The sequence below is a fragment of the Pogoniulus pusillus genome, chromosome 1 (assembly GCF_015220805.1).
Source record: "Pogoniulus pusillus isolate bPogPus1 chromosome 1, bPogPus1.pri, whole genome shotgun sequence".
NCBI classification, from domain to species: domain Eukaryota; kingdom Metazoa; phylum Chordata; class Aves; order Piciformes; family Lybiidae; genus Pogoniulus; species Pogoniulus pusillus.
The window spans coordinates 6,600,056-6,610,060 of record NC_087264.1 but is presented as its reverse complement, the minus strand read 5'-3'; positions in this window follow the sequence as shown (position 1 = coordinate 6,610,060).

The window sequence follows — 10,005 nt, the reverse complement described above, 5'->3', positions numbered from 1 at the left end:
TTAAAGGGCTTAACTCGGAAGCTGTTTCTTGGTAGCTGGAACTGGTTGTACATTTGCACCACTTAATTGATGCTTTTTCCTCTGTGTTTCATTCTGTGTTGAATGACAAGATCCCAAAACAATGTCAGCAAATAAAATGTTGACAGGAGAATTGATTTCTTGGGGTATTGTGACTCAGCTTACTGTAAATTGATTCTTGGGTGGCTTTTTTTGCTCTAACGTAGAATGTTTCTAGGTTACAGAATTGATTTCTATATTCTACAAATGACTTTGAGGAGGCTTTGACTTTCTGTGAGAAAGGCTTTTTGACTTGACTCCATGCTAGAACTTCAGGAGGAAAGCTTAAGTGGCCTTTTTGTTCCAGCAGAAATATATAAGCCTGTTTTAAATGTTACTGTAAATACTGTATTTGTCAAATGGATAGATGGGTACTAATGTTGATTTTCTTCCTATAGTACTTCTTGAAACCAAGGCAAAGTTGGGTTTGAAAACAGAATGTGATACTGTGTGGCAGAGAATACAGCTCTTTAGGTATTCTCTACAAAGCAAGTGTCACATGCTGGAGTTGGAGCAAATTTAACTATGCATTAGAAACATTTCTTTGCACTCCATTCTGCACCAGAACAAGCTTGCATGTTGGTAAGAGGCCATTTAACAAAACTTAGGCAAAGCAATATATGCTTGCAGGGTGTAATTAGTAACTCTTCCTGTAGGATCAAAGAAGAATACAGGGTATGTAGGAAAACACTACCTTGAAGATATTGACCAGTAAATGCAAATGTGCTGTCAAGCTGGAGAATTTTATTAGTCTCTGAACTTTGACTAAATTAGTCACTAAGTTTTTCCCACAAATTTATTTTTGGTAGAAAGTGTAATGAATGACAAGGGTGATAGTCCTGAAATGGAAATTAGACAATTTAGATGCCTGAAGTATCATAACTTCAAGATCAGTTCAGGAGCTAGTGACCTGAAAAATAAGAGCAGAGTCTAAGGGGGATTTTGTATTAAACTTAATGCACTTAAATTATGCCAAAATTTGGCCTCTACTTGATTTATATGAAATCTGTAGTACCATATAGATATATATAATATATTGCTTATTGGAGTTAATTTTTTAATGTATGCTTCCCCCCTTGTTACTGCATTCCCTGATTGAAAGCAAGTGTTCATAAAATATAAACCAGCTTTGTCTGTATAAGGTAAGGCTGCATAAGTAATACATAAGTAATATTTGGGGAAGTAATGCAGTTGCAACCCCTCAGTCTCTCAATGTCTTGAAGAACTTCTTGTTTAAAAAGTACTTTCAAATGCAAGCCCTGACTTATTTGAGGATCTGTAATGGTTTGCTGTATAATAGTGTACAGTTGAGGTTTTAAAAATTAATGCATCTGAACTTTTTGTTAATGATTTTGTACTCATTCTACACTTTCTGCAGTTGTCAACTAATATTGAAATTCATACTGACTGGTAACTGAAGTGTCTAACTTCATCTGCAATGAGCGGGTAATAAACTATTGTTGGATTCAGATGTGTTCTATTGCCTTCCTTCTTTCCGGTGCTGAGAGATAGATGGTTGGAGATGTACCACAAAGAAACAGTGATTACAGGAAAACTTAGGTTAGAACAATATTGTCTTTTTAAGGTGTGGGCTTTAGATGTAAATAAACATTTAGAAAAAATATTGAGGAAATGCTGAAATGGGCATTTCCACTGCCTTAAAAGCTACTCTGTTTAGGTTCATATAATGAATAGTAAAACAATATGATGGAATAAAAGCAGGCTTTCATATTCAGCTTACAAAGAATCATAAAATCAACCAGGTTGGAAGAAACCTCCAAGATCATCCAGTTCAACCTATCACCCAGCCCTATCCAGTCAAGTAGACCATGGCACTAAGAACTTGCTTTCTAGGGAAGTGCTTGTTTTGGGGAAGAACGAGTTTCACAAATTCTGGAACTACTGAAGTTTGGGTTTCCAGTGAGTATCTGATACCTACTTTGACTTAAGCTGCAGGTTTAGGTGAATAAGGATAGCTTAGTCTTTATTTGAAATCAGAATCCTCATAGTTTTTACCACATGAGTTTGTAACCTGTTGGGTTACTTTCTAGTAATTTCTCACCTCTCAAATCTGCTCTGTAACGTGGCCAACTGTGGCTATTTTGTTTCCCAGACTGGAATATCTACAGATTTTCATGAGATGCATGTAGACAGTGTATTTGCATGAGCTTAGCTTCCTTAGGAAACCAGACTAATTGCAGAATACTATTAAATAGCTGTGAATTTCATTTTACCATGGTCCCAAGTTGCTTTAAATGTTATGTAAAATACAAGCATGAGAAAGTACTACTACGTGTGTATATTCATATTAATTTTAAGTAGCCTTAAGTTGCTTTGAGAAGTGCAGCAAAACAACCGTAGTCAGTGTAACTCTTGCCTCCTCTCTTCCTGCAGTTGTAAAGTGCACAAAATCACAGAACATTAGAGGTTGGAAGGCACTTCCAGAAGTCGAGTCCAAACCCTCACCAAAGCAGGATTATCACCTAGAGTAGTCCGCACAGGAGTGCATCCAGGTGGGTTTTGAAAGTCTCCAGAGAAGGGGACTGCACAACCTCTCTGGACAGCCTGTTCCAGTGCTCCATTACCCTCACTAAAAAGTTTCTCCTCATGTTGAGGTGAAACCTTCTGTGTTCATTTGTACCTGTTGCTCCTTGTTTTGTTACTGCAGACCACTGAAAAGAGATTGGCCCTATCCACTTGACACCCACCCCTCAGATACGTATACACATGAATCAGATCTCCTCTGTCTTCTCCAGACTAAACAGCTCCAGGTCTCACAGTCTCTCTTCATAGGGGAGGTGTTCAAGTTCCCAGTCATCCTTGTGCTCTCTCCTCTGGACTCTCTCCAGCAGGTCTCTGTCCCTCTTGAACTGGGGAGCCCAAAATTTGACGCAGTGTTCCAGGTGTGGTCTCACCAGGGCAGAGCAGAGGAGGAGAAGAACCTCCCTAGATGTGCTGGACACTTTTCTTGATGCACCTCAGGATGCCATTGGCTCTCTTGACCACAAGGGCTCATTGCTGTCCCATAGAGAACTTGCTCTCCACTAGGACTTCAAGGTCTTTCTCCACTGAGCTGATTCCCAGCAGGGCGGCTTCCAACCTGCACTTGGAAGCTTGTAACAAGTCAGAACAGAACGCACTAGAAGAGATGAGAACTGCCCCTTAAAAGGAAACTGTCAGACTATTTCAGTCTGCTTGCTGGACACTTACAACATTGCTGCTCTTTTTTTCTGACTGGAAAAGTTTGAGGAGCTAGTGGACAGGATTCTACTTTTTACATATGATAAATTCATGCAAAGCAAATTTCCTGCACATTAGAGATTACTGCCTGTTGGATTGGTTTTTTTTTCCTTGGTATTTTAATTGTTTTGTGTGTGGATTGTTTGGGTTTTGTTTATTATTTGTTGGTTTTGTTTGTTATTTTGGTAGTTTGCTTTTTTTTAATTAGGGATTTTTTTTTTCCTACCAAGGCCTTTTTGTCCTGGCAGAAATTTAGGCAACTGGGATATTAATTCTAGGGACCACAGAAATATGTGATCTGTTGGTTATTAGTTCTGTGAATTGAAGGTGAAGAATATGTTCAGATTGAAACAAAAAGTTAACCTCAAGATAAAGTACATGATGTAAACCTCAACAAACCTGACAAAGTCCTGTCTCTTTGACAGCAAGATTTTCATTCACTTTGCTGGTGCTTTTAACTTTCAGCAGTCTCCCTGGGGAAATAAACTTATAAGGACTTGTTACCAAATCAAAGCTCTGGTCCTTTGCTGCATAAAATGACTCATAAGTGCTTGATCTTTCTTTGTTCTAAATAAAGTAATTTTGAAGGGATTGGGAGTAAGCATTCCTTCTCTACTTAAACAGCTGATGGAGCTTAATTGAGCTATTCGTGGCAGTTCCAGTTCATGCCATGAACTGAAACCAGAAGAGTATAATTGGAATTCTTCACCAGCCCATTCTGGCCAAATATTACTGAACTGACAACTAAGTCTCTATAGACATGAGAATTGGATTTGCCTCAATTGTATATTGTGGGGTTTAGTCTTTCTGTGAGGCTTTTAGGTCACAGGAGTGGACCAGATGCAAGAGAACTGTGTAGTCTTTTATAGGTGCAAGTAATCTTCAAAAGGTCTTTGATACCAGTTCAGTCATGGTTTATTTGCATATAGATTGTCTAATTTGATTTGATTTTTTGCTTGATAGTTACTTTGCAGAAAGTAAAGGCAAGTTCCTGCACTGGAACTTGTCCCTCCATTAGTCATTATGTAACGGAGCCTTCCCTCTGCTTTAACCATAGTCTGTGGAGAAGAGTTGACTATAGAGACACTTATTCTTCTTTTCTGAAAGATTTTCTTAGCACTTCTTTAATTGTCAAATATTTCTTAAACTCTTTATTATTGATGTGACTGAATGCTCTGCCTTTATACAACAGACTGATTCTGAGCATAGGCTGACTGACAAATGCTTGACTTATAGCTGGTGTGGTTTTGGAATGGGATATAGCAGTTGTGGCTCATGTGCTGGCTTTTACTTCTCAGGTTCTGACCCTCTCTCAGTCTCATACTTTCTTCTGCACCCTTAACTATTGATCATAGATCACATTCTGAAGAGGAATCTTTTCTTCTTGCAGGTATGAGAAAGGATTCTAAATTTGCTAATACCTGTGGGGTTTGTCTATCCCCCATCAAGTACATTGCAGCAATCTGTAGGGGAGCCAAAGTAGCAAACTTCCTTTATGTTGCTCAAAAAATCAGCTAAAGGCTGCTGTTTAAATAGATGCTTCACAATAGAATGCAGTGAAGTTTAGACAACAGTAAATTTGACAAGAAAATCTTATTTGTATGGGTACTACCCTAAATTCAACAGAACCTTAAGCATTTGTTCTGCTCCAGCAAGCCCTATAAATGAGTAATGGAAAACAGCAAGTGTACAAAAGCAGAAACTGCCTACAACTGAATTGGGATCAGCTTTCCCTGGATGGGAAAGCAGCAATTGAGTGCAAAGTGACTATCCTTTCCTCCCTGGTGCTTTCTTGTGTATAGCCTTCCCATGTGTTGGAAGCTCTTTTTCCTTTCTTTCATAGACACCTACTTCTCATCTACTCAGCTTTTTCCTTTCAAGGAGCTCCAAAGATCAGCATCCTACTAAACTTTACAACCATAGTTCACAAGGGTCCTTCAGCTCACAACAGAGCATTCATGTGCCAAACTGTTCTCTTTCACATGGTCATTGTCTACATAGTCAGGTATCTTCAGTTTGTGATAAACATTGCAGCTGCTCTGAAATGGGTGGAACAAGATTGTGGATGATGAGGAATAGCAAGAAGTGTCTCTAGAAAAGTATGAAGAGGAACCCTACATGTAACAGAAGTCAGGTACTAGCATATAGAGGAGACAAAGAGTCGTTGGAAGGGGTGAAAGAGGGCATGTGGCATGAACGTTGTATTGGGGAAGAGGTGGAGAACAGGACATAAGCTAAAAGTCTTTAGCTCTTTTCAGAACATCCTTGGGGTTAGGAACAAAATGAATTTTATAGTCTTCTAATAATTTTTTAAATGCTACCCCCCCTCCCCCCTTTATTTTTCTTAGATGGTATGCAGTTGTCTGGATATACTTAATATTCAGAAAGAACAGAATCATAGAATCATCCAGTCCAACTTAGCACCCAGCCCTGTCCAGTCAACTAGACCATGGCACTAAGTGCCTCATCCAGGCTTTTCTTGACCACCTCTAGGGATGGTGACTCCACCACCTTATTGAGCAGCCCATTCCAATGGCAAATCACTCTCTGTGTGAAGAGCTTAATTTGGGGAGAAGTGGCGAGCTATTTTAGCTTACAATTGTGGTCATCTGTTCCAGCCACTAGGGAACAGTACCAATTCCAATGCAGTTTGTGCCCAGCTGGGCTCAGATTTCAGTCTATAGGTGGACTCAGCAGTTAATATTAGAATCTTTAAAACATGCAACACAACCCCAAACTCAACAGAGTTTACTTTCTAAAGGTTCTTTGTCCCTTGAAATGCATAGGGCTAATTGGGCATGATATCCTGGCAAGCATGAGCAGAAGGTATGTTCTGATTCCTTATCAAATGGAGACCAAAAATGTCCCTTGAATCATTTAATCCACCACATGCTTGATCATCTCTCCTAGAATGCCAGTAGCTGTACTTGGATAATTCTTCTTGTAGGGAATTCAGTCCTGGTGGCTAATCAAGTCCACAGCTGCCTTGGAAAGATTGCATTAAAAAAAAGCCTGTTAGGAAGAGTTTGCAATTGCTGATCTCACACTATTAAGCAAAGGGATGTAATCATGTTTGCTTTGTACAGAATGATTACATTTCAGAACAGAATGACCCAGATTTCCACTAACCTGCAAGGATTTTTGAATTGGAAATTTAGAGAGGCTGTTACTGGTGCTTCCGCTGCACGTAACATGTTCTTTATTCATTTTTGGGGATTTACTGTTCACAGCATAATTCATGCTATAATGGCTACTAATTGCTTAGCAGCTATTGCTATGGACTGCAATGGCTCTGCTGCAGATACTAAAACTATAAATTAAGTAAACCTATTGCTCAAATTCATACCAGTGCTAATGAGCACTGCATTGTGCTTGCCTTGGCAGCAGCAGTCCTCATCCTCCCTTATGCCTGTGTGATAGTATCATAGAATCAACCAGGTTGGAAGAGACCTCCAAGATCATCCAGTCCAACCTAGCACCCAGCCCTGTCCAATCAACTAGACCATGATATTAAGCACTTCCCTGGGCAGCCCATTCCAATGCCAAATCACTCTCTCTATGAAAAGCTTCCTCCTAACATCCAGCCTATACCTCCCCCATCACAGCTTCAGACTGTGTGCCCTTACTCTGTTGCTGGTTGCCTGGCAGAAGAGATCAACCCCCACCTGGCTACAGCCTCCCTTCAGGGAGTTGTAGACAGCAATGAGGTCACCCCTGAGAATCCTCTTCTCCAGGCTAAACACTCCCAGCTCCCTCAGCCTCTCCTCGTAGGGTTTGTGTTCCAGGCCCCTCACCAGCTTTGTCGCTCTTCTCTGGACACTTTCCAGCATCTCAACATCTCTCTTGAAATGAGAAGCCCCAGAAAAGGGCAGGTGATCTTGAGGCAGCCTCCCGTTGCTTAAAGAGTAATAAATCAACCTCCTCTTCCTGGTTGGGTGGTCTATAACAGACTCCAAACAGTATGTCAGCCCTTTTGGCCTTCCCTTTAATTCTCACCCACAGGGACTCGATCATCCTTAATCTCTACCTCCATGATATCCAGAGTATCCCTAATATACAGAGCCACTCCTCCACCCCTTCTGCCTTGCCTGTCTCTCCTGAAGAGTCTGTAGCCATTGATTACAGCACTGAACAGGTTGTCCTGTTCAGTCTCTGTACAAATCCCCCAAAAAAAGAGAATGCTGTCAGGTAAACTTCCCTGGTGCACTCTGGGGGCCCTTCACTACCACCCAGGTAGAAGGTTCCTGCTGTTGCATCTACTTGGATCTTTATCTCAGGAAGGAATAAGAAATTCTTGCCACTAACCAGGCAAAGAGCAGTACTTCTCTAAAATCTGTTTTCCCTACCTGAACTATGCCTGGCAGCTCCACTCAGCGTTTTAGGGATAAGACAGAGCAGCTATAGGGAGGCTGAGAATTCCACAGTACATTGCCTAATTTTCTGCTTTCAGCAGGATCAAATATAGTATCTTAAACTGGCAATCTGTGCAGGTCATGAGAGATTGTCTGCATTGTTACCAACAGCATTATTAAAATCAAGAACTCCTGCAGCAGAGAGATGATAGATACAGCTCTTAATCATTAGATGTGGAAAGATAATTTAGCTTCTTTCAAGTCAGAGGCTTCTAACTTGGAGCTGACCTCTAAAAAATGGTGTCCTTATCCAACAACTTGACTTGCAATCAAAACATCCTTTCATTGTAGGATGTCATTAGAATATATTATTTAATCAACATTTTATTTTGGTTTATTAAGTGTTTATTCAGCACTAACTAGCAATCAAACATTGTAGAACCTTCCCGAAATTCATTGCTGTCTACAGCTACCTGAAGGGAGGCTGTAGCCAGGTGGGGCTTGGTCTCTCTTCCCAGGCAAGCAGCAACAGAACAAGGGGACACAGTCTCAAGTTGTGCCAGGGGAGGTCTAGGCTGGATGTTAGGATGAAGTTGTTGCCAGAGAGAGTGACTGGCATTGGAATGGGCTGCCCAGGGAGGTGGTGGAGGCACTGTCCCTGGAGGTGTTGAAGCAAAGCCTGGCTGAGGCACTTAGTGCCATGGTTTAATTGATTGTCTAGGGCTGGGTGCTAGGTTGGACTGGAGGTCACTTCCAACCTGCTTGATTCTATGATTCGATTCTTCTCAGTGATTTGTTTCATGCAAACAAAATGTGCATTTTGCACAAATGAAAACAAATAGGCAAGTTGCAAAAAAAATTGTGGAGTGTTATGGCAGCACCTAGAAGTTGCTGGCTATCCTCAGGGACAGTATGTGCCATGTCTGTTGTCACATTATGCAAATACACAACAAAAAATTCTTATTCTAGAGAGCTTGCCATTTAAGTATTTGATCTTCGTCCTGGAGTGCATGATGCTGAAGCTCAGGTTTGTTTCTTTTAAGGTGAGGATTCCTTTCTAAAAATGTCTTTTGCTGACCTGAAGGGACATTGTAGCCAGGTGGGGGGTGGCCTCTTCTCTCAGGCAACGAGCAATAGAACAAGGGGACACAGTCTCAAGTTCTGCTGGGGGAAGTACAGGCTGGATGTTAGGAGGAAGTTCTTCACAGAGGGAGTGATTGGCATTGGAATGGGCTGCCCAGGGAGGTGGTGGAGGCACCGTCCCTGGAGGTGTTCAAGAAAATACTGGCTGAGGCACTTAGTGCCATGGTCTGGTTGACTGGATAGGGCTGGGCGATGCATTGGACTGGATGACCTTGGAGGTCTCTTCCAACCTGGTTGATTCTATGATTCTATATTCTGTCTGTGAAATAACTGAAGAGTTACAAGTAATCTCTGAAGCAATGATTACCATGCTACTGCTGTGGTGAGATGTACAGTTGTTTCTACCTCATATATAGTGAGACTCAGCAGCATTGGTGTACCAGTGAGAAAACTCTACTTTCTGTTAATATAGCTGGATTCAACTGGGATTACTGAATACCAAATCTGTGGCTGTAGAAGCATGGCATTCCAGTTGATAATGCAGCTGTTTCCACTATGTGAACAATGAACAGAAGGTATTTGTTGAATGCATGGCTCTACTAACCACCCCACCAAAATCTACTAACTAAAACTATTTCTGATCATAATATTGACATTTACATTTACAAATCCAACCTTAAGTGTTAGAATATATGCTGAGTTAAATTCAGTACTGTCTGCAGTAAAATCATTTAGGTTTGAACAATTCTGCACAGTGATTAGTCCTGGGCAGTGGGACCAAGCTTCACAACAATGACAGAAGGTATTTACTGTGAAAACAGTAAGCATGTAACTTGGGTTGTGCTTTGATGTCACATGCCTAGATATTTTTCTATCCTTAATGAACCATTCAGGGGAAAAAATGGCCTCCAAAATAATTAAGAAGCAAAAACAAGCAAGAAATGTCTTTTTTTTTCCCATGGCAGTTGTTGAATTAATCTGTTCCTTTGGTATCTGCATAGCTAAGAGCTTTCTGTGAGCTTTGCATCTGTGACTCCTCATGAGTACAAATAGCTGTATTAATAATCTGGCCCTGATAAACTCCATATAAAACAAAGATGAAGTCTAGATGAATCATCAATGCATCTGTGAGATGCAAGTGAAACTGATTGTCTCACGGTATTGGTAGAGTGATCACAGAGAGGTGTGAAAGATCATTGTGCCAATAGGTACATAAATAGCTGCAGTAACAAAAGTAACAGTAGTTATAAAGGAGCATGTAGAACTAATTAAC